Below are 26,054 nucleotides of genomic sequence, written 5' to 3'. Positions count from 1 at the left end.
GTGAGGGTCTCTACGACTCCGTGTAAGCAGGCCTGGATGGCAAGAGCACACACCACACACCAAATCAGTCTGGGGTTCTTCAAGGACACAGAAACGGGGCTGCCAGCACAACCATGGGAAATGCTGTCTAATAGATCCATTTCCTTCCAAGGTTAAATCTTGCCTGTTGCCTCCCTAGTCTCTTGGGACTAATAGCTGCAGGGCTGGGATTGTCCCTTCCTAAATATTTTTCTGTTGCTTGCATGCTGGGTGCTGACCTCAGAAGGGAGTCACTGGACACTAGCGGAATAAGCAACAGCTCCTGATGTCCATTCAGTTCAACTGGTTCGACTGCTCGTTCTGAACAAGGCAAAAAATAAACAAACAAAAAGACCAAAAAAAAAAAACCAACCACAAAGCTAAAAAACCCCCCGTCACTGGGGAGACAACTACCTGCATGACACTGGACACTGGGGCTTCTCCTCCTGTGAGGAAACAGACCATCTTCACTCTACTTTCCAGCAGCACTGGGACATTTTACCCACAAACCAGACGCAAGTCCCTGTTAAATTCAGGTTGCAGCTCCCACAGCGCAAGTTGAGATGCTGTCACACTCTCAGCAGAGAGGATACAACGCAGGGCTCTGAGCAGGCAGGCAACACATCTGTCCTGCCGGTTACTTGTAACTACAACAGATACATACCCAGCAGCAGGGAGAGAACCTCACAGTAACAGTGCCCAGATCTGCCCATTTCTTGTGTGTTTCCTTCCAATCAGATGATGACAAAGTTAGACTTGGGGCCCAGCACCTCTTCAAGTGGAAAGAAAGGAAACTAATCCACATCTGAGCTCAGGGAAAATGTGAAGGAAGGAACCTATCTTTGAGTTTTAAGTATTTCTATTGAAATGGGTCATACACTGGCGACAGGCAGGTGGCTGCAGGAACAGCAATTAGATAGAAGTGTCATGCTGGGTCACAATTAATGCTGGAACCTCTGAGAAGGGCACATGGTCTCCACAGAATGCCAAAGCCTCCAGAGATAACTCAGGAAGAAAGGCAGCAACCACAAGGGAAGGATCTTATCAGAGACTGTGCTGCCAGATAAAAGCTCTAGAGGTACAGACAGAGCAATGTCAGGATCTTCAGCTCACAGCCAATCCCACGCAGCAGGCAGCATCCCCAGCAGCACACAGGGTGCTCTGCCAACCTTTTCGCTGGATGCACTGAATGGAAGAGGAAAACAACCCAAGGCTCCTGGTCACGTTGCCCATCTCAGGCCTTCAGCGCTATCCAGGCTGTCTTTGCACTGCAGAGAGATCTGACACACTGAATGGAATCAAATCTTTACTAATTATATCTGAGCATGTGGGCTCTGTGCCCAGAATAAACTGTCCTATCATGCCACACTCAGCAGACCCTGCCTCTTTCATGGGAACATGCTGGGACTTGCTGGCTACTCTCCGGGGCTGGATTCCAGAGGAACAGGACTGATGACCCCAAAAGGAACTCCTATTCCTGCCTCGCGACCTCGCTCCGCTGCAGCCTCGTCGCAGTCCCTGCCACGAAAGCGAAACGAGCTATCTGCCAAGTCCAGTGACGAGGCGCTGGCCCTCTCCGAGGGACATAACTCCTGACTGAGGCAACACGTCAGGGCCACGCGCTCTCAGCACCAAGCCACAGGAAGGACGAGCTTGCTGGAGGAGAGGTGCCTGCTCTTGCTCTGCAGGTGAGCAGCGCTCTCTGCATCCAAAGCTCGTCACCCTGGCTGAAGCCTCCCCAGCACAGAGCAAGACATTCCTGAGACAGAGGCCAGCCCATGGCTTTCCCCAGAACCTGAAAAGCCAGTTTGTAGGCAGATCTCTTGCAAGTGTATTGCTTAAAAAAAAAAAAAAAGGCCTGTCATGGGAAGTCCCAGAGCAGAACTAGTTTTGTGGGAGTTGCTTGTACGCTGCGCAGCGTTAACCTCCTTTCATGGGAACGCACAGGAGCAGGCACACCGCTGACACGACCACACGTGAGAGCCGCTGCCATCCAGGGGGGCTCAGGACCGATGAGCACAGAGACTGGAACGAAGCTCGTTCCCCTGTTCCAAATCCTCTTGGGAGGCTGGCAGGGCCCCAGCTCAGGAATGGGACGGGCTCCCCTCAAGCCCGCACATGGACAGCGGAGACCTGGGCTGCCCAGCGGTAGCCACGAGGATCTAAGGACAAGAGGGATGCAGCAGGAGGGAGGGATGATAGCTGTTATTAGAGCAACAGAAGGTTAAAAAAACAAGGCAGACAAGCTTTCAGGCACACAAGGCCTTTCGTAAAGTCCTTTTAACAATCAAAACTTGAAGAAGTATCTGCAAGTTCACCTGTTTCTTCCAACTGTATCAACTGATCTAACACTAGTTACCACCTCCTCTTGCAAACCCTGCACCACTGAGATAGAAGAGCTGGACAGAACATATATCCACGCACTGGAGTGGAGACCCAACCCCAGCTTGTCCCAAGTGGGCCCTTTTTACCCCTGTGGTCACGGCACAAGGGCCTTTTTCACCTGTCTTTGCTGCTCTATCAGCGTTACTGCAGTTAACACCTCGTGCTCCTTCCTCATGCCATGCTTCATTCAGAAGCGCCTTCGGCTTTGCTGCCTCGTCCCTTCCCGTTACGTGTGACTATTTTTTCCTTTACTGCAGAACGCACAGCTTTCTTCCCAGAGGAAATCAGCAGCCGTGGGGACAAAAACAGGAAGAAAGGAAACAACTTCCTGCTCGCTCCAAGACCCGGCCTGGAGACATCCCTGACCAACACTGCGCACCCCGCCGCGAAGCCAACCTGCAGGAGAACCCGCAGCCAGAACCAAGTCTTGCACAAGGACAAGCACCGGGCAAAACTCATTTGTGCTGCCGCTCACCTCTCCTGAGCTACATGAGAGAAAAGCACAAGTCAAAATAGGCACAAGGGGCACTTTGGCAGAGCAGGGCGAGCTTCGTGCGTGTGCTATGATGGAGGGACGGACAGGCTGCTTTCTGAGGGGCCTCAAAGGACTCAGCACTGAGGGTGCAATCCTGCAAAAGCTCTACCCAGGCTCATGTTGGGCTGCTGGGATCCCCCACTTCATGACAGCAGCGCACAGTGTGAAAAGGCATCAGGGACTCAATCCAGAGGAAAACTAACCTTTACATGTAAAAAGCGATACGTTTTCCACCAGATCAGCTCACAAGGTGGCTGCCAACAGACCGGTGCCAGCATCAGGGGAGGGGTGCGTGCGAACGCGTGGCAAGCGATGGGGGCGGAGGGGCCTTTCAGCTCCAGCGCGGACTTGGATCAGCTGAAACGAGCCACGAACTCACACCTTCACCTATGGCCGAAAGCACCGGGGTCACCAAGCTCTGAATGGCCAAAGAACCACGAACAAGCTGCACCCCGGCTCTCCCATGCTGCTGCCTCTGCCTGTCACTGACAGAGCCGGGCTCCTACCTGAGGCACCGAGGCCGCACCTCGCCTCACGGGGCGGGCGACAGTGCCCGGTGCGGGGCCATTTTCTGAGGGCTTCTCCCCTCTGGCAGGGGTCGGGCCCGGCACCTGCTTCCACCTCCGGGCGCCGGCCTCGTCCCGCGGGCGCTGAGGGCCGCTCTCCGCCCGGTGAGGGAGGGCCTGCCCGGCGCGGGCCCGCGCCGCCTCAGCCGGGCACGGAACGGCCCTGGGCGGCCCGCGGGGCTGCCCCTCACGGCCGGGCCGCCAGCAGGGGGCTGCCGAGCCGCGGCGGAGGCGGCCGGGCCGCGGGGACGGGACGGGACGGAGCCCGCAACTCACGTGTGCGCCGTGCCCCGGGGCAGCCCCCGAACCCCCCCAACACTGTTTGTGTCCCACCCCCCCTACCCCCAGCCCCGCGGTTCGCACTCACCGTGAAGGCGGGTGAAGCGCAGCGGCGAAGCGCCGCTCGGGTCTGGCCGCCCCCCAGTGCGGCTTAAGGGACCGGAGCCGCCGAGCTCGGCCGGCGTAGGGCGCGGAGACTCCTCCCCCGTGCCAGGGGCCGGCCGGCCGGGCACGCCATTCACAGCCGCGGCATGCAAATAGGAGACGGGAACGGAGCCGGGCTCGGCGGCGTGAGTGCCGCCGGGGAGCTGCCAGCGCCCGGGGCCGCGGGACGACGCATCCCGGCGCCCTGACTCACGGTGCAGGAATGCGCCGCGCCGGGCGGAAGCCACCGACCGACCCGCCCGCGGCCCCCGCAGCGCGGCCCCCGTGGCCCCGGCCTGGAGCTTCCGCCTCCCCGCCGCGGTTTCGGGGTCCGCCTCGGGGGTGGGCATTGCCCTTCAGCCGTGCGGCCGCCGACCCCAGTGGCTGTGTAGCTCCAGGTCCCGTTAGCCCCGGGGAGCCCCCGCGGCTGCTGGAAGCTCTGCTTCCCCGCAGCGCCCGGCTCCCGCAGCAGCTGTGGCCGGGGGGAGCTGGGGCGATCCCCGTGTGGGGACCCCCGGGGCCGGGAGCTCCCCTCGGCGCTGCTGGCAGGCACGCTCAGCGGAGGGGGCAGCAGGGCTGAGCTGCCAAGCCTGCCCCGGCCCCGCTGCCACCCGTGGGGAGCCCCCACCGCAGAGTCTCACGGGCCGCATGCACTGCCCTTGCACAGAACAGCCTGGCTGCTCCCAGTCACCTCACTCATGCTGTTTCACTGTCCTTTTCCTGCTCCCTGCCTCATTCCCCCCACCTTAGTCCTGTGTTTCCCATCAAGTTCTTCACACCTCCTCCTCCAGCCATGTGGTTAGCGTATCATCCCTTCCCTAAACTGTTTCTTTCCTCCCAGCTTAAACATTTTCCCTTTCCGGCTGGCATCCTCCCACCTCGATTGCTCAGTAGTCCTCGCCTTTGTCCTGGGATTGTTGCCGAAGATTTCTCCACCCGTCCTCACTGGAGCATCGGTCAGCACGCATTGCTCACGCAGAGGTTTGCTAGAGCTCCAGCAAGGCCTGCGGCATGCACATCCCTCTTCAGTGGGTCCCCAACCCACAGCTGCAGATGCTTTTAATTTTAGTAATACCTGGGGGGGCACATATTCCTTGCCATCTCACTGCATCTTCCCTGCCAACCTGCGCGTGAGAGCAATTGAGATGAGCAGGAGAGCTGCTGTTGCAGGGGCCTGCGAAGGGTGAGCTCATCGGTACCGCACCCACCCCTGCGCGTGCCCACGCACGGCAACGGCATCCACGCTTCGAAGGCAGCCCCCCAGAGAGCCCTGCTAACTACATTGCATCCCATTAGCTAATGAGCAAACACAGATCAGCCTCAGCTAGTCCTGGCCGAGGTGGAAACCAAAGTGCAGGCAGAACCCTGACCATCCACAAAGCTTAACAGGCACAAATTATTTTCAGATGTTTCTACCACATAAACAAGAAAAAGAAGCATCCAGTAACGTAACAGAGCAGAGATGAACTCGCAGGGCCCTTCAGCATCTCCCAGGAGGAATGCTCTGGAGCCGGAGTGTGACTCTGACCCACCCCTGCTCTTTCTTAGCCTCCTGCCAACAGTACGTGCATCTTGCAAGAAAAACAAAGCTCTGTCACTGAAACATGATTTCTCGCTCCAGTGTAACACTCTTGCAGACAGCACTGCTATCCCCATCCCACAAGCTCCCGTTCCCCCATCACTTCCCTGCCCAGTCCTCCCCTCCCGGGTCTGTGGGGTGAGATTCTTTTACCCAGCTGCAGGCATCTGCACTTAGTCAGATAAAATCTACCCTCTTGGTCAACAACACATCCTCCTTGCTCCCATCACCACCCAGGGTGTTTCTCCTTCAGTTCACTGAGTCCTGTCAGCCTAAAATACATGGAATAGGGTGACTTACGGCCAGCTTCTGACTGCTGCTCTCTCGACCAACGAGCTGGTGCACGGCAGCACTTTGGTGTTGAGCACCCACCAGTCCTGGTCCGGAGCAGGGCATCCAGCCCAACAGCTTTGTTTGTTTTCTCCCTCATGAATGCTTGCAGGGAGTACTTCTGTTTGAAAAGTGGCCTCTGAGGACCAGCTGAAGGAGAGCTCTCTTCTGGTGCTTGTTATGTTTAACGTGAACATGTGATTACATGAATTTGCTTCATTCTTCTCTGCTGGGAACTGGAATTTCCTCCCTTCTGCTTGAAACCCATGAGAAACTGTGATCTTGCCACAAGACATGGTTAAGGCCCAATGAAATAGATATCCATCAGCATGTGAAGTGCAGCGCTTTTACTGCTGCAGCTCGCTTAAACTGCTCCTTCAAAGCCGGGTGAGCCACACGCCTGCCCACTTACAGCCAGTCACTGGTGGGTTTGCACCGGCCAGGGGTGGTGCAGAATGGCCCATGGGTACTTCACGCATTTGTTCAATACCTCGTCTTCCTCAGCACCCCACGGTTCTCCCTCCTGCATGCACGTTTGTATGCAATGCTCCTTGAAGCACTGATCCCGTGTCATCAAGCATTAAGTCAGGCTGCATTGTGTATTGATTATACATCCGAGGAGGCAAATGGTGGTACTGGCATGTGCTTATGGGCACCGCTGGACACGTGGCACCGGGGAGCCATGCAGCGCTCCGAGCCAGCGCAGCCCTGTTTCCTTTACCTTCTTACAGCCTGTATACGTTGCCTAACAGTTATGTGAGGACAGCTGGGACACACCAGAGCACAGAGGTCTATTTTTATCTGGATTGCTGGTTACCTAGACAGATGATTTGATTTTGACCTGCTTTGTTTAGAGTTTAGGCCAAGAAAGCTTCCCAGTATCCGGCAAGCACAGCAGACAGCATCAGATTGCAGTCTTCGCCGCGAAAGCAGAGCTCCCCTTGCCTTCTGGAAACACACGGGCTTTGCAGTGCCTCCTGTGCTGACGTGAAGCAGCGGCACAGCCCTGGCAGCTGTCCTAGCAAACAGGGAAGAGGTCCAGAAAGGCCTGGGATTTCTTCTGGGGAGAATTAATAACACAGAAACCCAAGCGAAGTCCCAGGGAGTTTCAAATGCAGGTGGCCTGGCCAGGAGCCAGAGAGGGAACTGCCAGGAGCAAGAGGACAGGGATTCCCCTTGGGGAATGCATTTCCAGGGCGGATTGGAGATCACCTTCGTCCCCTCGTTGGGGAACAAACCAGGTTCCCAGGTACCAGCAGTCGATCAGGTTTTCTTCCCCAGCCCCGTGTGCAGGGGGGATCCTGTGGACAGGAGAAGTGAGGTTGGTACTGTGGGATCTGTTCACCAGAGCTGCTACAGAAATTGTCTCCTCTTCTTCCTTGCTACCCTGCAGCTCCTGCGTGTGCAGCTGGCATTGCTGCTTTCTGCCCCAGCCTCATGCCAGGAAGAGCAGCGCTGGCTGCTCTGAGCACCCAGCCCCAGCAGTGCCCTTCCTTCTGCGTCATGGGTGCTAAAGGCCCATCGATCTCGAGTGTTGGTGCAAAATGCTTGGAGTACAGATGCCTCCTCTCCAGATCGGATGCCAAGCTGAGAATGGTGCTGCTGACCTGCAAAAAAAAATATTGACACTTTTTGGAGTGCAAATGAAATACCTTTTGTTTTCAAAAAAAAAAGACTCTACTAACAAGCAGCTATGTTGCAACTTGAATTTCTTATAATACACTCAATTTACATTAAGTTCAAAAACCTAACACTGGGCAAAACGTCTTTTGAAGCCTCTGTCACCCTCAGGCACAAGCAGACGTTGCAGGTATTACTATGTGGGATCACACAGTGGCAAGGAGGGACACAGAGGTGACCTGAGCCTGGCAATTTCGTGCCCCTGGCGAGGTGCTGCATGTGCTGCAGGCTGAGCTGGCCGCAGGCCTGCAGGGCTGCACGCAGAGCAGGGACGGGGTGTTAAGGAAGGACCGTGTTTAAAGCCCAGGAAGAGGCTCAAAAATAAAACCAAGCCCCACCGTCCTAGTCTGTAGCTTATTCAGCCCAAACCAGGAGGGATAATTCACTTCACAGGCGTGTTCAGCGAGTCCATGCGGGGCTGGGGACCGAAACCAGGAGACGAGGTGTGAGAGGAGCCAAAATGCTGAGGATCTGGGAAGGTGGTGGTACCCCCGACTGCTCACAGCCACAGGAGCTGCTGCCCAGCAGAGCACGAGGAAATCACATCAAACTCAACCCCTTCATTTTCTGCCCAGATTAATTGCAATTGATCATTCCGAGCTCTAGCCGCAGGGAATGTGTGTGTTAGTGGTGCCAGGAGGAGGTGGAGGAGTGGAAATAACATAAAACTAGGATTTCATGGCCAGCCCTTACAGAAATATTTCTTTTCAACTGTACTTCACCCAGAAAATCCATTCGGATCAAAATGGCAATTTTCATTTTGGTCAACCCATTGGGGGAATTGACAAAAAAAAAGGCGGGGGGAAAGCATGTGTGAAGAAGGCTGTTATTTCCAAAATACTTAGGAAATGTCACTTAGCAAAATAGCTTCCTTCTCCCCAGTTTACTCCAGAAAAAAAGGAGCTTTTAATATATACATAAAAAACATACACATATATGTATGTTTCATATGGAAGGAATAAAAATGTCATGGAAGAAGTAAGATGAAACTCCCAAAATATCTGTTATGTAGCCTGAAAGACTCTTATCATTTTCCAATCCACTACTGGCAAGAGATGAAATAATATTGCTTCAGAATTTCAAAACTAGACAGATTTATTTCCAAGAGGCACACAAGGACTCTTATAAAGCCGTCAAATACAGAGCGTAGTCGCCAAGCGTGTGATCAAACCTTGCTATCAGAGTGCAGGCATGGAGAGGCTGATGTCAAATTGCGCAAATTACCCTTTAGTTGGTGATTTGTGATTCTGGGGGGCCTGAGTTTTGAACAGTGACTTTCATTTAAATGTCCAATTTCTGTTAATGGGGAAGGGACGTCAGGAGGGAAAGGTGAGCCACAAGGAGTGTGAGCTCTGTGCCCAGCAGCTGAATGTCATGGTGGTGTTTGGGGTCCTTGCTTGCCCCCCCACCAGGTCTGGTTAGCAGCCGCTGGTGTCACATTTGATTCCAGTACTAAGAATTACTCATGTTGATGAAGAAGAGGTGCGCAAGAGGCAGGAACACAGCACATCAGCCTGACAGATGCCAAAGAAGCCCATCTCTAAAGCACTTTGAGAAATGATGTCAGGTGGACAAGCAAGGTTTGGTACCCTGCAGCCAGTAAGTGCATCCCTCCAGGCTGGGGAGGGATGCTAGAGAGTTAGTTAGGCTTCTAACCTGCTGCTGGGGCCAAGCCTTGAAGGAGAACATTCAAAATGGGCAATAATGAGTGATCTAGTTCAGTTCAGAAAGGAGAGCGTCACGGAAAGGAACTCAAACCCAGCATTAGCCACAATGAAGTTCTCATATTAACTAAAAGGGGATTGAATTTAAACAAAAAGAAAAAGTTTTCCAGTTCAGTTACTCGTAAATGAACTGAAGGAGTTCATAAAAGAGCCGACAAATTTTGGTTGGTCTGATGGATATAAACTACATTTTTGAAGAAAGAGCAGAGATATGCTATCTTGATGTAAAAATATGAACTCAGTAATTGGAGAAAAAAATAATTCAGTTACTGACAACAATCTTGTAAAGAACTTGCTCAGCTAAAATAACAGGGCTTTGTGTAAATCCAGTAAATCTTTAAACAAATCTTTAAGAACAGTTTTGGCATAGGCAAGTAAAAGGCAAAGTGGCTGAAATTTCAAAGTAAAATCCACTCCGCCTGTTTCAGTAACATAGATCCACTCTCCAGCAACAAATAATTTAACCATGTCATACTGTAGTTAGCTAGACTTTAGGAACAATAATATTTTATGTAAAAGCTATTTCAAACAATCTAATTTCATGGTTCTGGTCTAAACTTTATCAATCCCCCTGTGCTGCCTGGTAAATGGGAAAAGGTATGGCTGGAAAGGTGGCTCCTCTTCCTGGTCTGTCACCGCTTTGCTGGTTTGGTCCTTCTGTGCTATTCCTGATTTTTCAGGTTGAACCAGGAACCAGGGAAGAGGAGGGGGTTACCAGCTTCCAAAGGTTTTATGAGCTCTGCCTCTGGCATGTCTAGAGTGTGGTCTTGCCATTGAGTTTTGAAGACCACCGAGGATGGAGGTCCCATCACCTCTCTGGGTCCTGTCCCAGGGCTGCGCCGCTCTCACAGGGAAGAGCCCCGTCTTTGTGTGCAGCCTGTTTCCCTTGTCACTGCTGTGGCGTCCTGCCCTTGCAGGGTCCCTGTAGCCCCCATGGGCCATGCAAAGTGGGTTTCAATCCCCTCATCTCGTCCTCCAGGGTGAGCAAATCTGCTCTCTCAGCCTCTCCTCCCCAGCCCCGGCCATCCCAGTGGCCCTTCACTGGGCTCTCCAGTTTCTCCGTCTCTCCCCTCTACTGAGGATCCAAAGTGGGATGCTGCCGTGCATGTACGCTGAAATACTGGTGCTCTGCGTACAGGAGCAGAAGGATTATTTGTTGTTAAACCCCACGCACAGTGAGCCTACAAACAGCTGTCAAAACGCACCAAGCTATAAAGACTCTCCGTTTTCCAGCAGAATTTTTGGTGTAGGGACTAAAGAAGCTGCTGCCAGCCTTAAATGAGGAAGAGCTGGTGGAGCTGTCTCTGTCTCTCCAGACTTCTGCAGGACATGGTAGAAAGAGAAAGCTGCCAGCAAAGTTTTTAACCAATATTCTGTTTATGCTTATCATAGGATGCCAAACCAGGGGAAGGCAAGAAAGGAATGAAACCCAAGATGAAAGCAACCGTTAATCTTGACTCCCACCCAAGACCCCTGCATGTATTATATTTCATTACAAGCATTTCTTACAAAAAGTCTACACTTGGAGCAAATTATCCCAGTGGAGTGATACAGTTTAGCACTAGCCAACCTACAAATATCTGCCTTGCTTGTTTTCCCTTTTTCCTGGCACGTGAAGCATTTTGAAATCATCTGGAACTTCCTACTGCTTCAGGACTTGTGAGGTCCCAAAGCCAGTCATGCAGAAAACTCCTAAGTCACTCTTTGGAAAACTTTCGGGTACACGCATGACTAAACTGTCCTCTCAGAGCCTTGGCTAAGGCACACCATCTGCCCCAGAGACCTCTTCCCTCTTTCACTGGACATGACAATTGCACCAGTGAATGTAGTCAAAGCTTCAACTAGACAGAAAGCAGAAGGCCAGCCTCCCAAAGGATTTGATAAAACAGAGCATGTCTTCATTCCAGATTGCTACAAAGCCCCTGGATTTCAAGTTGTCCACAAAGGAAAGATCTGTACAAAATATCTAAGCGTTTCCAAAAAAAAACCCGCAAATGTTTGGACACAGTCCATTTTTAATGTAATGTACAGAAACATCTCAAAAACGGGGTGGGGAATTGTTTCAGAAAAGGGCAAAACCTTCCAAATTGCTTGCTTCCAAAAGCCCTCCAAGCCCTGTGGAGGAGATGGACAGATGCTTTGCTGGAGTCCCAGCAAAATCGCTGCAGGGCACATGCAATCATCCGGGAAAGGGCAGATCTGGAGCTTTGTTGCCCCAGTCCGATTCCTCCTGGAGCAGATGGGCTGCAGTGAGAGGGACCAGCCGGACGGGCTCATCGCTGGGCTGTGCAGCTTCCCTGGAGTGGGGTCTCTCCTGCGCTCCGACATCCACGGTTTGGATCACAGCCCTCAGTGACAGCAAGAGAAAGAAGCTGCTCACTGTCTTGTTCCTATTCTCCCCTGAATAAAACCTTGCAGGAAAGGGAAGGGATCATTTAATTTCTTAAAGGGCAGCTGGCTCCCCTCTAAATGGCCACATTCTTGTCCCTCTTGCAGAGTGTGGCTGGTGCCAAACTTGGTCACAAAGGCGTATTCACGGCTTTTTCCTTCCTACACATTCAGGAGTTGAAAGCCAGTTTGGTACAAACTCCCCAAAATGACTTATTCAGCAGCTGCTTGCCAGCTTCCTGTTTGCAGAGCAGTAGGGCTGGAGCCAGGGCACGAGCCCCCGCACCGTGCACGCTGCCATGGGGAGACCCTGCTCCTCCCGTGGTCCCCGAGCCTGGCAGCGTATGAGCCACTACTGATGGGGCTCGGCTTGGGCAAAGACCCCATCGCCAGGCTGGCCTTTTCACCTCTGCTTTTGATTTCATCACCAAATTTGCTTTTTCTCGAGGTCGCTGGTCCCTGGGACATGTTCCAGCTCTAATGAGGATCTTTTCCCCAGTAAATAATTCCTGCTCTCTCCAAGGGAGTGGAGCAAATGCTCAGCCTCAAGCTACTGAGCATTGAGGGCAGCCAGCTCCTATCCTTGCCAACAGCCATGGAAGTGATTATCCTCCCTGGGATCAAGAGACTCAATGTCTTGTCTAAAAACCTACAGGAAGACATTGGGGGAACAGGGACAAAGCTGCCCTTCAGCTCTTAGGTTCATTTATAGCAGGGAAATCAGGCAAAATGGACAAATTTTGCTCAATGCCATCTTCATACTGGCACCCGCAGATCCTTCCTGGTATGCTCTCAGCTCCATCACGCTTTGGGGAAGTGTAGGAAAGACCAGGGCATAGGACTGGCTGAGCTCCCAGGAGCAGTTTGGGGTGGCAGGGTGTCCCTGCTGGGGACATCATAGGTTTACCAAGGAGAAGAAACCCCTGAGTCTGTGCAAGTTCACGGGAGAACTAGTGTCTGCTGTGAGTGGGTCAGTGGTGGCTCCTGGTTGCAGGGGGAGGTGACCAGGATGTTTTCTCAAGGCCAGCCTTTGGTTATGTGGTTTCTTCACCATCTGTGGCTTCAGTGTGACTGCCAGCAGTCTGGTTTCTCCTCTCAGCCTCCGACATGGCCTTTTGCCGGAAAACGCCCATGTAGTGTCTGCAATCCCTGCAGCCACGTTTGCTGCTCAGCTCACAGGGAGGAACCAAGAATCTTCACGTCCATGATGACTCCAGAAAAATGACTTGCCTCTACAAGAGACAGCCTTCCCAAGAGCATGCCACAACCTATGGGGAGGATCCCTGTGCATATTTCTTCCAGAGCACCACCATCATTTCAACTCACGTGTTATAACTAAGCAAGCTGGGTCCTCATGGCCTTTCCCACCAGGCTGGCAGTACGAGACAGCAGGACTTTACTCCAGTGGTCCCCTGCTCTTTCACAGTTGCACACACCACACTGGTAGGCTCAGAATGTCCTCAACTGGAATTATTTAATCAGCAACATGCTGATATGCTGACCACCAAAGCTGCCTGATGACTGCACAGATGATCATTTGTGGCAGGTCAGTGGTAAATGAGCTCAGATGTGGTTTCCTGGCAGCAAGGGGACCCTTTCTGCTCACTGAGCGTTTGCTCTTTCAGCTGTGGCTATTTGTACATGAACAAAGGTGTTCACACCTGACCCTGACTGCAAGCCATACACATCGCCTTATTGCAGCAGCGATGGTGGCGGAGGAGCCTGGGGCTGCAGCCACCTACGCTGGGCTCCCCGCAATGACCACGGGAGCAGGACAGCCGCCTGACCACACAGCTGCATCGTGCTCTGCCACTGTGCGCTCCTGAGAGGAGGGTCAGAAATGCCTCTGGCAGGAGCAGCCAGGGTGGATTAGGGCAGGAATGTGCAAAGATTGGACGGCTCAGACACCAGAGACGAAGGACATGGGTGCTGCAGGCAGGGAGCTGAGGCATGTTGGTGCTCACATCTCCTGGACTAGGCCTGCTGCCCTGGGAGAGGGGAGCCATCTCGGCCTTGTTAGGTTGGAAAGCATGGATCCCTTCTTTCTGGAAATGGGTCTATCCCCTCCATCATCCTTTTATTCCATGTGGCTGCCATGGAGAACACAAATGTTTTCATGCTGTCACTGAGCTGAAGTTTGGATCTAGCTGCAACTGGAGCTGACTCACAAAGGTGACTCAATATCTTGCTTGGCAGATCCACAGGGTAACGCTGCGAGTCCCAGGTCTGCACGGATCCTTTGGGCTCATTGCATCAGCCCCACTGGCATCCAAACGACGGCATAGCTGGGACGTGTGGGAGGGATCCCAGGGTGCTGGAGCAGAGCTCCTTGACCAGACACATCTCCAGCATAAGTCAGCTCTTCAGCCTGGGTGCTGAGCTGAGATGCACCTTCAGCATCTTACGCACTGATCATATATAACCCACTGGCTCATACGCAGGTTGTGCTGTGTGCAGGGACTGCTGGTACCCATTCTAACTGGATATTTCCAAGGAAAACTGCCTTTGGCAATGTAAATTCTCATCAATTCCCAGAAGGATCAAAACCAAACATTTAAATCTCTCCAGAAGAAGCGTTTGAAGGACAGGAGGGTGCCAGCACAGTGCTGGGCATACCAGGGACCAGGGAAGACAGACAGACTGCGGCATCCAGTGCTGCTGACTCAGACTCAGCGATCACAAATCTAATATAATTTTGTTGCACATCATCACACCAAAGGAGCCAGCACAGTAGGTGAGTGGCACTGCAAGTGAGGCCAGTTTTCCACGGTATGTGCTGTATTCTTACAGCCACTGATTCAGCTAAAAGGATGTTCCGCCCTGGGGCTGGGCAATTACAAATTTAGCAGCTAGAGTTATATGTCCATAAATATCTTTGTGGTAACCTTTCTCATTGCATCTGGGAAGAGCCCAAACAGGAAATCTCAGGTAGAAATGGGAAACAAAACCTCATAATTTGAGTCATGAATCACATGGTAAAGTTAGGAGAGGAGTAAGCCTGAGTACAAAGGAGCTCATCTCTGGCAGGACTTCTAGAAATAGAAGCAGCAATTTCTTCTGGTTTCCTGGAAATCTTGTATTTGAGCTTGCTCTTAATTTTTCTGCTGGAAAAAGAATAAAATCTGACCTACTTTTGAGCAAGAGTCATTGGGATCAGACTCCCAAAATAGGCCTGGGCATAGACGCTTCCTTGGTGCTCGCTGGAGCTGGTTGGCTGATGCAATGAGATAATGCTTCTCTGCAAGGATGCCAAACAGAGTTTCTGTAACCAGAGCTTCAAATAAAATTATCTGCCTTGTTGTTTAGGGCTAAAGAGTCCATCTTAATATTGAAAGGCGGTTGTGTTTTCTGTCTAGAGCTTGAGTTTTGTCATAAATTTTATAAAAGCATGACCCTGGTAACCAAACCGATGAGGAGCCACTGCTCAAAGTGAAGTCAGCCTCTGAAATCAGCCCTCACAAACAGTTGTTTTTCTGGCCTTTTGAAAATAACTCTTTTCAGATGTGCGATTGGGAATTTGCCAGGCTGCTCCAGATATTTCCCCAGAGGTCCAGATGGTACCAGAAGACATGGAAAATAAGATATGTCATTCTTAAATAAGATTATTGACACTCTGCCTTGCTGTAAAGTACTCTCATTGTGTTCGCGTAGTTTGGGTGCGTGACCCAAAGGTCTACAGTCCTTTGCACACAGAGGGTGTTATGCTAAGTGGGAGGACTCGTGTGGGGTTGCATGTGTCCCCAAGCAGTCCAGTCTCACTGGAGGAGATGAGAAGCATCTTCTAAACCAGCACCGTGATTTTCTTTAGCTGTAACAGCTAAAGCACTGTTAGAATGAAAATCCAATCAGCCACAGAGCAAACGGCGAGCCCCTGCCTCAGCCCCTGCCTCAGCCCCTGCCTCAGCCCCTGCCTCAGCCTCTAATCCTGAGAGCTGCCCTGTGAACAGAAATGCTTGAAATCTGCCGTCCGCTTTGGGTGAGGAATTCCAGAGAAGGGGGTTTGGAAAAAGTTGGCATTCGGTTTCACAACGAGGACCAGATTTTCAAGAATTCCTACTGAAAGGAAATTCCAACACATTTGGAAACTAATTTTGGAAAACAGAAATATTTCCATCCGTTTGGGGGAGGGAGGCAATACGTGTCCCACACAGAGCGCTGTCCCCAGCACGGCTCTGAGCACAGAGGTTCACGATGTGCCTGGAGGACAGGGGGACCTGGCCAGCCAAGGACACCTCCCAGTGCCCTGGGGACCACATGGAGCAGATGTCCCATCAGCCCCAGGACAACTTCCTGGTGACTTGGTGGCATGCACCTCACAGTTTTGGTTGTATATCTCATTTCAGTCTTGAACAAAAAAAACGAAATAAGACCAAGCCCTGGGGAGCACTTGCTCAGTGTGTCTGGGCAAAGCCATGGTAAGCCTGGCTTGGCAGGCTTTGAGAGGAAAAGCTAAGCCACTCCCCAGCCTCTCCATCTTCTCCAACAAAATGTTCCCGAAGCCCCTCCTGACAGAGACAAAGAGTTTAGCAGGACTTCAGGAGCCACACATGGAGCAGAGGGCTGCCCAGCAGCGCCAGCAGCCCATCCAGACCTCTTAGACTTCATCACCTGTGCTGGATCTCCCTGGAGCACAGCCCCCGGCTGCCGTTTGGGCGGCTTGGGAAGGCCTGAACCACTCTCCAGCTGCCGGAGCGGCAGAGCCGAGGGCCTGACTCATCTCCCTCTGCGGGATGGAGCAGGGATGGTGGGTAGCCTAAAGGCCACTGCCAGCCCTCACCCCTCGTGCCCTGCTGCAGACCCCAGGAATGCTCCATGGGATAATGATAGCCCCGTGGAATCCGACTGCCCGCCGCACTGCTGCGCGCTGCTGCTTGCAAAATACTATTTCTGGCACCATCGCCAGCCTAAACCCCAAACCGTAACGCTGCAGCTGGAGTCTGCCTGATTCCCAGAAATTCCAGCAATGGATGAGGCAGGGGATTTTTCTCACACACCCACAGAAGAACTAAGAAAAGGAAAAGCTAAATACAAACGCAGAAGCTATTGGTGGTGGTCACCTAAGCCCTACCTAAGCGTCCAGCCTGGAGAAGCTGCTGTCTTCTGAGATGTGAAATGCTCTCAGGGCCTTTCTCAGGAGCTTTCTCCAGGCCTCTCTGATCGCAGCCTCTCCCCAGCTGATGGAGATCTAGGCTGACCCATGTTGGTGGAGAAGGATCTGTCACTGAGCTGAAATGTGCCTGCCATGTTGCGAGGAGAACTCATTGTGAAATTGAGGAATCTGAGTTTCTCTAGGGATTATTCTAATTAGACACTGGCTATTTTTACCCCCTATCATATGTTGGAAATACAACTTTAAAACCACGCTGGAGCAGCCAAGTTAAATACTGTAATAACCCTGAAAATAGGGTTAGTGAAATTAATGGCTAACAACAACATTTCCAGCAATAACACTAAACCAGAGAGACTGACTGCCATGCTTCTTGGCACAAGCTGAACACCAGGAGAGTCAGGGATAAATCTGCAACCCTTGACAGAAGCTCATGGCTATCTGAGTCCATCAGCAGAAGCACTGTCGTAGCCACTGTGAACGATGGGTGGCTCAGATAAACTGTCAAATCCTAGAAACAAATAACATTTACAACAGCTTCTATATTAATGAATCTCACTACAGCAGGTCTCATAAATTTTCCAGCAAACCAGTGATTATGGCTAACGGGAAGGAGGCCAGTGGCTTAGTGCCCAGAGTAGCTTGGGAATCCTGGGCTCCCTCGCAGCTAGCACCAGGACCAGGAAGGAGCAGCGCCAAGTCCTGCCTGACCACGGTCCTGCAGCGCCATGATGCTGAGCAGCTCGGCGAGCCCGGGAGAGCCGTGAGTCTGCAAGGATCCAACATCGGCGGGCTTCATCCAGGTTTATTTTCCCTGGGCCATGCAGCGGGACCCTGTACCAGGACCCTGCTGCCTGAGCTACGTTCTCACACTCAGCCAAAAGCTCTGGGGAAAAAAAATCCCTTCATGTTCCCAAAATATCACACATCTACAGCGGGCTAGTCTTACAGACCTCCAATTACGTGAGCACAGGTTTGGAAGGATCGGGGTTAAACTTAGCTCCAACTGTACACAGAGTTTAGAGTTTATTTTACAGCCATAGAATTCCTGCTCAGTTTAAAACCTGTGTGCTGTCTCCCAAGGTCCTTACAATGCCCTCCACCCTGCCCCTTTTCACGTGGGGACCTGGTCCTCCCCAGGGGCACAGAGATGCTCTCTCCCTGCAGTCAGCTGAGCAATGACACCACGCCAGCTGAAGACCTACATCCAGTTTGTGATATTAGACAATTTTCTGGACAGAGCAGCAGGTACATGCCCATTCTGCTCCCCCAGGACAGCTCCCTGGCACTGGGGAGCCTCTGCACCCGGGTTTCCAGAGCTGCTTGGGCAGAGAGGCTCTTTGAGAAAGCCACTGGGGATGCCCAGCTGCGAAAGCCCACAGCAGTCAGCTTCCAGGGTCCCATGCATTTCACCGGGGTGAAACTTGTTTCACCTTGAGCACAGCTCTGCAGAAAACTGGGAATTTAAAGAATACTTTGTCCAGACAAGTTACCCTCACCTGTGCAGGGTAACACTCTCCTTCAAGGCAAGTGACAGGTTTTGATCTCAGGGCTGTATGAGAAGTGGTTGCGCAGCCATTTGACCCGTGGTGTACATTTTCCATACGCCTCTTAGAAAACATCTGCTAGCTAACGCAAGAGCACACCTGGAGAGTCCCCAGCCCTGGCCTGCTGCGTGCACAGCTTGTAGGGGGTCTCTGACACAAAGGGATTTTCCCGCACACGTCGCAGTGAGCACCAAGCAATTTTGACAGCACTGGGATGGTTAAAGACAAAGTTTGGAGCTTTGCTTAGTTCCCTGTCGTCTGCAAATGCAGTGCCACTTTGGTATCTGTCCTGAACTTTGGAAACACCAGTCCCCCAGACACCTGCTGGGTAAAACGCTGCTCAGCAGACAGTTTCTTTAATCCCTCAGGTTTTTGGCTACCGTAGCCCACTATGCCAGTGCCAGTGGCTCATTTCTTTCTCACTGTGGAACATCTCCATATCCCAGGTCTGCGGCTGCAATCCCATGTCGCTGGTCCCACACTCCTCACTGCCGGTGTCCTCCCCTTTCCTCATAGCCCTGAAATCTTCCTCCCAGAAGTCCCAAAAATAGTTTAACTTCTTTCCATTTTTAGAGGCTAGCCAGGCTCGAAACCCATTGCAGGGACAGTTTCTCCTGGCAGCAGAGACCCAGGTGCCAAAGTCAGAGGCTGAAGCTAGACCCTGGGAGCACCTCACCATGCCATGGGAGATGATTCTTCTTGAGCAGGACCATGGGAGTGTGCTGGCATGGGAGCTCAGCTTCTCTTGTTCCTGATCACACTGAATCTGGGTATATACATTATCCCAAAATAGTGGGATCAGCCACGTGCATGGTCTTCTCCTGGGAAAGGGCAGACAAACAGCACACTGCAGGATGACAGGGCAGGACAGAAGAGTTACTCACAGAAGCATTTCCTTTCTCATGATCACTCAGTTTATCTTTGATTAGAACAGGGTTGGTTTTTTTTAACTTTAATCAGTCAGCCTGGGAACACAGTATGGCAGTTCTAACTGTCCAGCTAACTGCTTGTTGAAAGCATTCGCGAGGGCTCATCTTACCCACAGAAATTGCTCCAGACAGCCAGCACTGACTCCAAAAATGTATTATACAACATTTAATTTCTAACCCTCTTAGTTGGAAAAAATAAACTCAGTTCCAATAGGAACTGGCTTGTAATGAATTTATTGGTGCCTGTGTGAGGTGTGTAAATAGCATGTGTAAATAACACCCTAGCTATTTGGCTGTAGGTCACTGTAGCAAACACATCAAGCTATCGTGCTTTCCCTACAAACCTGTCATCACACACACCACCCCAGCTGGCAAATCCTCTGCTTTTTTTTTCCTCCCCAGATGTTTCAATCTCCAGTTTGAAGCTGACATCTGGAGAAGTGATGTTGCAGAAATGCTACACATCAGCAGGCCAAACATGGGATATGCTGTGGAAATTAAAATGTAGGGACAGAACAAAACTAATGGACTTTCAGGTGCAAGTCAATAAGTGATATAGTGCCTGTCAATGGTTTCCTAACGCAAAAACAGGCGAGAAACCTTGTTATACCAAGGGACCCCCCGCAAAAGACATGACATTTGGCCAGACAGTTTCTGAAAAAAGGCACTCTCTGATACCTGACTCCCCCCAGTTAGTCAACATCTCTCCAGTGGCCCTCTCTGCTCTCCACTCCCAGCAAAAGGCCTGTAAATCTGTGTGCTTTGAATTGGGTAAAGTGGTGATTGTGTCTGACAGCAGCAACCGACTGCTTGGTCCTGAAGTCATAGAAAAAAAAATACTGAAGGATTTTGGTGGAACAGGACCTCTGGAGGTCTCCAGTCCAGCCTCCTCCTCTGAGCAAGGCTGGCTGCAAAGCTAGGGAAAGTTGATCAGCACCTTGCCCAGTTGAGTTTTGAAAATCTGCAAGGATGGAGGTCCCACCACCTTTCTGGGTACTGTCCCAAGGCTGCATCACTGTCATGGTGGTGTCAGAGCTTCCCTTGCCACTACCTGTGGCTTCCTACCCTTACAGGGTCCTTGTAAACCCCATGAACAGCACAAGGTGCGATTTGATCCCCCTCCATCACCTCCTCCAGGGTGACCAAAGCCACTCTCTCAGCCATCACAGCTGCCCTTCACTGGGCTCTCCATTTTGTCCTTGTCTCTCTCGTACTGGTTGGCGTACTGTCCAGAAAGGTGGACAGAAAAGCAAACCAAATATGTTGGCTGTATTAAGGCAGTTTTCAACACTTTTTTTTTCTCTGTAGACGTGCAGAGGAATCCTTCAGCAGCTGAGACCAAAAAAGAAAACCCCAAACCCCAACTCTGGTCACTTTATTTACACAAGGAGGAATGCAGGGATTCTGATTTACTCCAAAGTAACTTTGGTTGCCCTGTATCACTACAAATATGTTATGAGTAGAACTGGCTAAGCCACGATCCCACTGAAGACACAACTGGAAGTTTTAATTGAAGTAACTACGCAGCCTACAAAATGTAGAAAGACACAGCTCAGAAATAATGTCAGCAGAGAGAAAACAGAGATAAGTAGGAAAAAGCCATCGGCTAAGCAAACGTGATAAATTTTCAGGAAGTAGGAAGAAATAAATTGGGAGCTTAGCTATTTTGAAAGTAATTCCTATTTTTTCAGTGACTATTTATACTGGCTCTGCATTCCTATCTTTCCAGTCAAAAGTCTGTTTCTCACCACGTGACAATGTATTTTAACATGGGCCAAAAGGGATCCATATTCCAACTAAAGCAACATTGATGTGCACATTGTACACACATAACTTGCCTTCAGTTAGGCTGCCTGGAGAAGGGCAAGAAAGTTTCAGATCATTGCGACCAGATGTGGTGTCTATCTCAGCCAGCTCCTAGACCTGAAAGTGAAACAAGCCTCTGACAAGCAGCCACCTGCAGTAGGGAAAAAGGGGTTCTTCCTTGGAAAGAGAGCATGGTTTACAGTCCACTATGGGAACATATATATCCTACTGTGGGAATACAGCCTGCTCCTGATTTCAGTTCTTGCATGTCCTCTTTGGCCACCCATGACAGCAGAAGGGTGAGCGGATGGGGCAGAACCAGATTCAGCAGCGCTAGTTAAATCGTCTGCTTCGTGACTGTCAAGACCTTTGGTTAGGATCTGCTGATTTCTTTATAATCACCTATAATCACCCCCAAACTGTACAGGAATGACAGGAGGGGTTGCCTTGGCAATAGAATTGCTTGGAAGAGAAGGTGTCTTGGATTTAATCTTGGTTATCTAGCCAAGGTCATTTGAAAGTTGGTTTCAGAGAGGCTTGGAGGTCCTGCAAGAGCTGGAGCCCCATCGCCATCTTTGCCCAATTTCAGGAGCCATTGCTCAGCAGAGATGGTTCCTTAAGCACTTGATTTACCTTCAAAGCCTGTTAAAAAAACACTTATGTAGAGATCCAGCTTACACTGCCAAAAAGTGTTCCTAGTTAGTTTGGAGGAATTACAACCTTAAACAGAGTAAGATCCCTTAGAAAAGAGACTCATTTTTCATTATTAATTAAATCTATACTGGGGTTGTCCCAACATAATTTTATTGGTCAGGGTATGATTCTTTTTTTGTTTCTTTCGTTTTCTTTCTTACATTCCTAAAGTAAAAGCCACAGCAAAGCTGCAACACAGACCTGTCTTGACTGAAGCAGTGGGTAAGGACAGAGATCTTAAAAATGAGTGAGCACTGCAGAAAGCATCAGTGATTTACATGCAAAAGCAAACTTTACCTATACTGTATTTATGCCCCCCGACCATTTTTTCCCCTGGGAATATCTGAGTTCCCATCTCTTCAAAAGAAGGAGTTTGTTTTCAGTGGCAGTTCTTGGAACTGGAACACTAAGTCCGATGCCAACTGAAAAATTGATATGCAGAGGGTGCACCCCGTTGCTTTCCAGTTACTTGAATTCTCACCCTGGAGCTCAGGCTGCCTGCATTTTTCTGGGAAATTCTGCAGCAGCAAATAATCCCATCAAACCTAAGGGATTTGTTTGAAGCCAGATTTGAGGGTTCAAGAACCCTGTTTTTTAAAATGGGACCTCAGACAGAAACTGGAGATCCATCACGTTTAAGTTGCTCTTTGAGCAGTGGAACAAAGCAGTTTCCTAGGCTCCTGTGTCCCTTTTCCCTTCCTTTCCACAATAACCTCTGTCTCCTCTTGTCCTCCTGAGGTCCTCGTAATGCTGCCAGCTCCCCTATTCCCCCCACCACCATAGCCCATCTACCTCCTGTGTCCCATAAGCAGCATGCGCTGGCAGGCCAGTACATCTGTGCAGACAGAACACTTCAAACACTGTAGGGAACTGCCGAGCACATTCTTGTTTCTTTTTGTAAGGAGGGACATGATTCCAGATCTTTCCCCTCTACCTAGAAACCGGGTTTTATAAAACCTACAGGAACTCAGCCTGCAGATTCAAAAGGGAAGGAGGCAGATATATAGACAATGTGAGCGCATAAATTTTCTTACCCTGGGAAAGAAGGTTAAAAGGGAAACCTAACAGCAATTTTAGTTACAATGACTAAACTTGAAACGCAAACCCTAAGAGAGGGGGTCTCTGTCTCTTGTTCTGGCTTGGGAGCCCTAAGATGAGCCTTCCTCTTACAGCATTTATAGTCATTCTTTTAATCTCTGAGGACAAGCAAGATGGAGTTACAAATCACTAGGAATATAATTAACTAGCAGCGAATGCAAAGCTAATCGTTTTGTTGCCTGCACTGCTACACAGGCAGTAAAGCCTTTCTCAGATTGGGTCCTACATGCCAACAGTTCTGGTCAATGATTATCCCTTGCAAAAAGCTTGTGACATACTCCCTCCAGTCACCTGTTTACATCCCAAATGTTCTCAAGTTCTGCTATTTCAAGCTTAACTCTTGTGACCTTAGTCAATGATATTCAATCCAAGCCTCCTTACCATATCCTGCAAGGCAAACAACTTCAGGTCAGTTTTAGTAACCAGTGCTATGTCATGCCTGTGGTCAATGACTCTAAATATGCCCACGCCCATATGTTTCCTAAATTTGGATGTCTGTGATAGCAAACAACAGGGTCTGGGTGGGCAGTCCTGTTTCACCGAAGAAGATTTGGGGCATATTTGCTCTTTGAACATTTTCTTTCACCTTCTGAGCATTGCCTGGATTAATTTAGATTTATTAGAAGAGATCAGTTAAGCAGGACAGGCAAAACAATTGTGAGTCCTGCAGAATGTCTCTAAGAGCTGGATGAGTCAGATAACAGACCCACCGAGCAGAAGATGTCTACCTCCAACAGCGGCCAATTGCAAAAGCTTACAGACAGTATAAAAATAGGTCAAGTATACAGTCATATTTCTCCTAAATACTCCACCAGACCCAGTGGTTTGTGGCCCAGGGACTTCCTGAGTTAGGGATGGTGTGTTTGTGTTTAATAGCCTGGACAGACTTTTCTTCCTGATATTTCTTCAAAAGGTTCTTGAACCCCTACAATATTTTAGCACCCACAGTGCCCTATGGAAATAGGTTCCTCAGTCTGTGTGTGAATTGTCTCTTTCTTTTTGATCCTGCCACTTTCTCGGTCACTTTCTTTCCTTTTCAGTCTTTGTTCACCCTCTCCATGCCAAGTTTTGTAACAAGCCTCTAGGGCAGAGAGTGACTGGGTCCCATTCAGTACATAACTTCTGGTCTCCTTTGGAAAATGCTCTGTTGTTTTCCCAGGGGAGCTAGTAAGTAGGTGACCAGTCTTTATCCCCATACACTCATGCAATACAAGCATCACCTTTGAAAGTTCCCTCCCAGCAGCTCTTCTGTACTTACAAAGGGTACAGGATTACTCCATTTGTAAAAAAAAAAAATACCATCATCAGCTCAGCTACATCCTTATTTGAAGATTTTTCAGCTGCTATGAGACATTGGTGAAGCTTATCTGAACTACTGCTAGCAGCTGGCATGCTGACATTGCACAGGATGCAGAAAAATGGTTATTCCTCAGTGTGTCACCCTGACCTCAGCTTTGCTCATGCACCTCATTCGTGCCTGTTTCTCCTCTCACTGCTCTAGGCTACACATGTCAAAGGTGACCTGTTGTTCCATCCAGAGGGTATGGACATGGTAGCAGCAGCACATGGAAGAGATGTTAACCTCAACCAGTTCAGAGAGCTGGTTCAAGCATGGCTCTGCAAGTTATTGTACTGGTACAGTGGAGGGGAAACTGCTCTGAAGGAGAGAGCCAAGAAGTGGCTGCGGGCAAAGAGGCGGTGGAATTTCTTAAATTGTTTTTTTCCCTGCATCCAGCACATTCTGAGCACTCTCAGCAGAGGTGCAGCGCTGGAGGTGGCTAATAATTCTTAGACTTGCAATGCTCCGACTCCACGTACATGCACACATGAATACATATATATACACAAATCCCCCCACACTCTCATGTATACTCTTTTTCAGTTTTGATTGATTTATAAGGCATGTTTGCAGTATGACTCCTTGATTTAGGAAATACTGAATAAACTGTCTTTAACACCTTCAGAAAAGAAACTACTGTGTTTGCAAAAGCTTGGCTGATTGCTTGGGCAGCTCCATCTCATGCCTCCCAACCTCCTACTAGTTCAGCCAAGCCTTTGGTCTCAGTCTCCAGCTTCCCACCGTTCCTGCCCCATGCGGCTGAGAGAGTCCCCAGGCATGGCTGTCCTTATGGCACCATCAAAACCAGTTTCAGTGGGGATACCACATAAGCTATCAGTCCTGCAGACACAGTGAGCAGAGCCCATCAGCCCAGGAGACTGCCCTGCTAAAGCCAAGCATTTCTGTCTTGTCAGAGAACAAAAATGTCTCGCATATAAAACAAGAGACTGAGTAGAATCCATTAATATGTTACTAAATAGGACTTGCCTGCCCTCTCTGGTCCAGAGCTGAGGCTCCCAGGAGGTCTGTTAATTTACTGTTTTCCCATTACATGCAGTGCACTTGCTAGGATTCTTTGCACCCTGAGTGCAAAGCGGGTGGAATGGTATCCACCATGGATGTCACCAAATTTAGAATAAAACATACACATCTACTTACATAACGAGTTGAATGGGCTTGGTTCATAGAACTGGACATTTGATCTGTGGCTCAGCTTGGGCGTGGGAGATACCAAAGTAGCTACAAGCATCTCTCCCTTCTAGTAGCTGGTTAGTTCTGGTACTAATTTGAGGGGTGTGTGTATCTCGAACAGACGCTGATTGGAAATAGCTCTGAATAAGACACACTGCAGTTGAGGATAAGTAGGAAGCAGTAGCCAAGACTGGATGTCAGGAGAGGCCAGGAGTGGATGTCACAAAAACCTTGTGCTGTTTGGAGTGTTCTCACCAATGGGAATTCTTCAATAGCTGGCTCATGAAATGTTGCAGCTGTCTTGGAAATGTTGGCAAGTGTAGCATGGCCATGTGAACTGGCCAGTCAATGGCCGTTGGTGGGGAACTGACTCCGTGTCTCTTTCTATCTGGACAGAGGCTTTCAGCAGATACTGCTGAAGCTTGATTTGGTATCTTACATGGAGAAAACTTGCAAATCTGTCCCTTCTGCTTTGTTCTGCTTCCATGCTGATCTGCTGTCCTCACTGTAAAGGGGTAGTAAGTCAGCAGTCTGCGTATCCTGAAAGCTGTAGGGAATCACTCTGCAAACACAGTTTTTGCTCCAAGAAAAGCCCAGTGCACTGTATGCATGCAGTGTGCCACAGACCCCAGGGTCTCCAAAAGCCGGATTTTCTAACCATGGATTCCAAGTCATTCCTCTCATATTAAAAAAAAAAAATGTTTCTGCCCAGTAGG

At 50.2% G+C, this 26,054-nt stretch overlaps 2 protein-coding genes across 6 annotated transcripts in view; one reads left to right on the top strand and one right to left on the bottom strand.

Annotated features, from left to right (window-relative positions):
- Positions 1–3,955, bottom strand: part of RHBDF1 (rhomboid 5 homolog 1) — a 37,122-nt gene extending 33,167 nt beyond the window's left edge. For all 5 annotated transcript variants that reach the window (XM_068420297.1, XM_068420291.1, XM_068420294.1 and 2 more), the window contains exon 1: positions 3,872–3,955. The gene's annotated coding sequence lies outside the window, so the exon portion shown is untranslated. The remainder of the gene's footprint in view (positions 1–3,871) is intronic.
- Positions 1–26,054, top strand: part of SNRNP25 (small nuclear ribonucleoprotein U11/U12 subunit 25) — an 89,883-nt gene that overhangs the window by 36,469 nt on the left and 27,360 nt on the right. The gene's annotated exons all lie outside the window — the stretch shown is intronic.

The sequence above is a fragment of the Nyctibius grandis genome, chromosome 30, assembly GCF_013368605.1.
Source record: "Nyctibius grandis isolate bNycGra1 chromosome 30, bNycGra1.pri, whole genome shotgun sequence".
NCBI classification, from domain to species: domain Eukaryota; kingdom Metazoa; phylum Chordata; class Aves; order Nyctibiiformes; family Nyctibiidae; genus Nyctibius; species Nyctibius grandis.
Note: the sequence above shows the minus strand (reverse complement) of the source record. Positions and strands in the feature narration are given on the sequence as shown.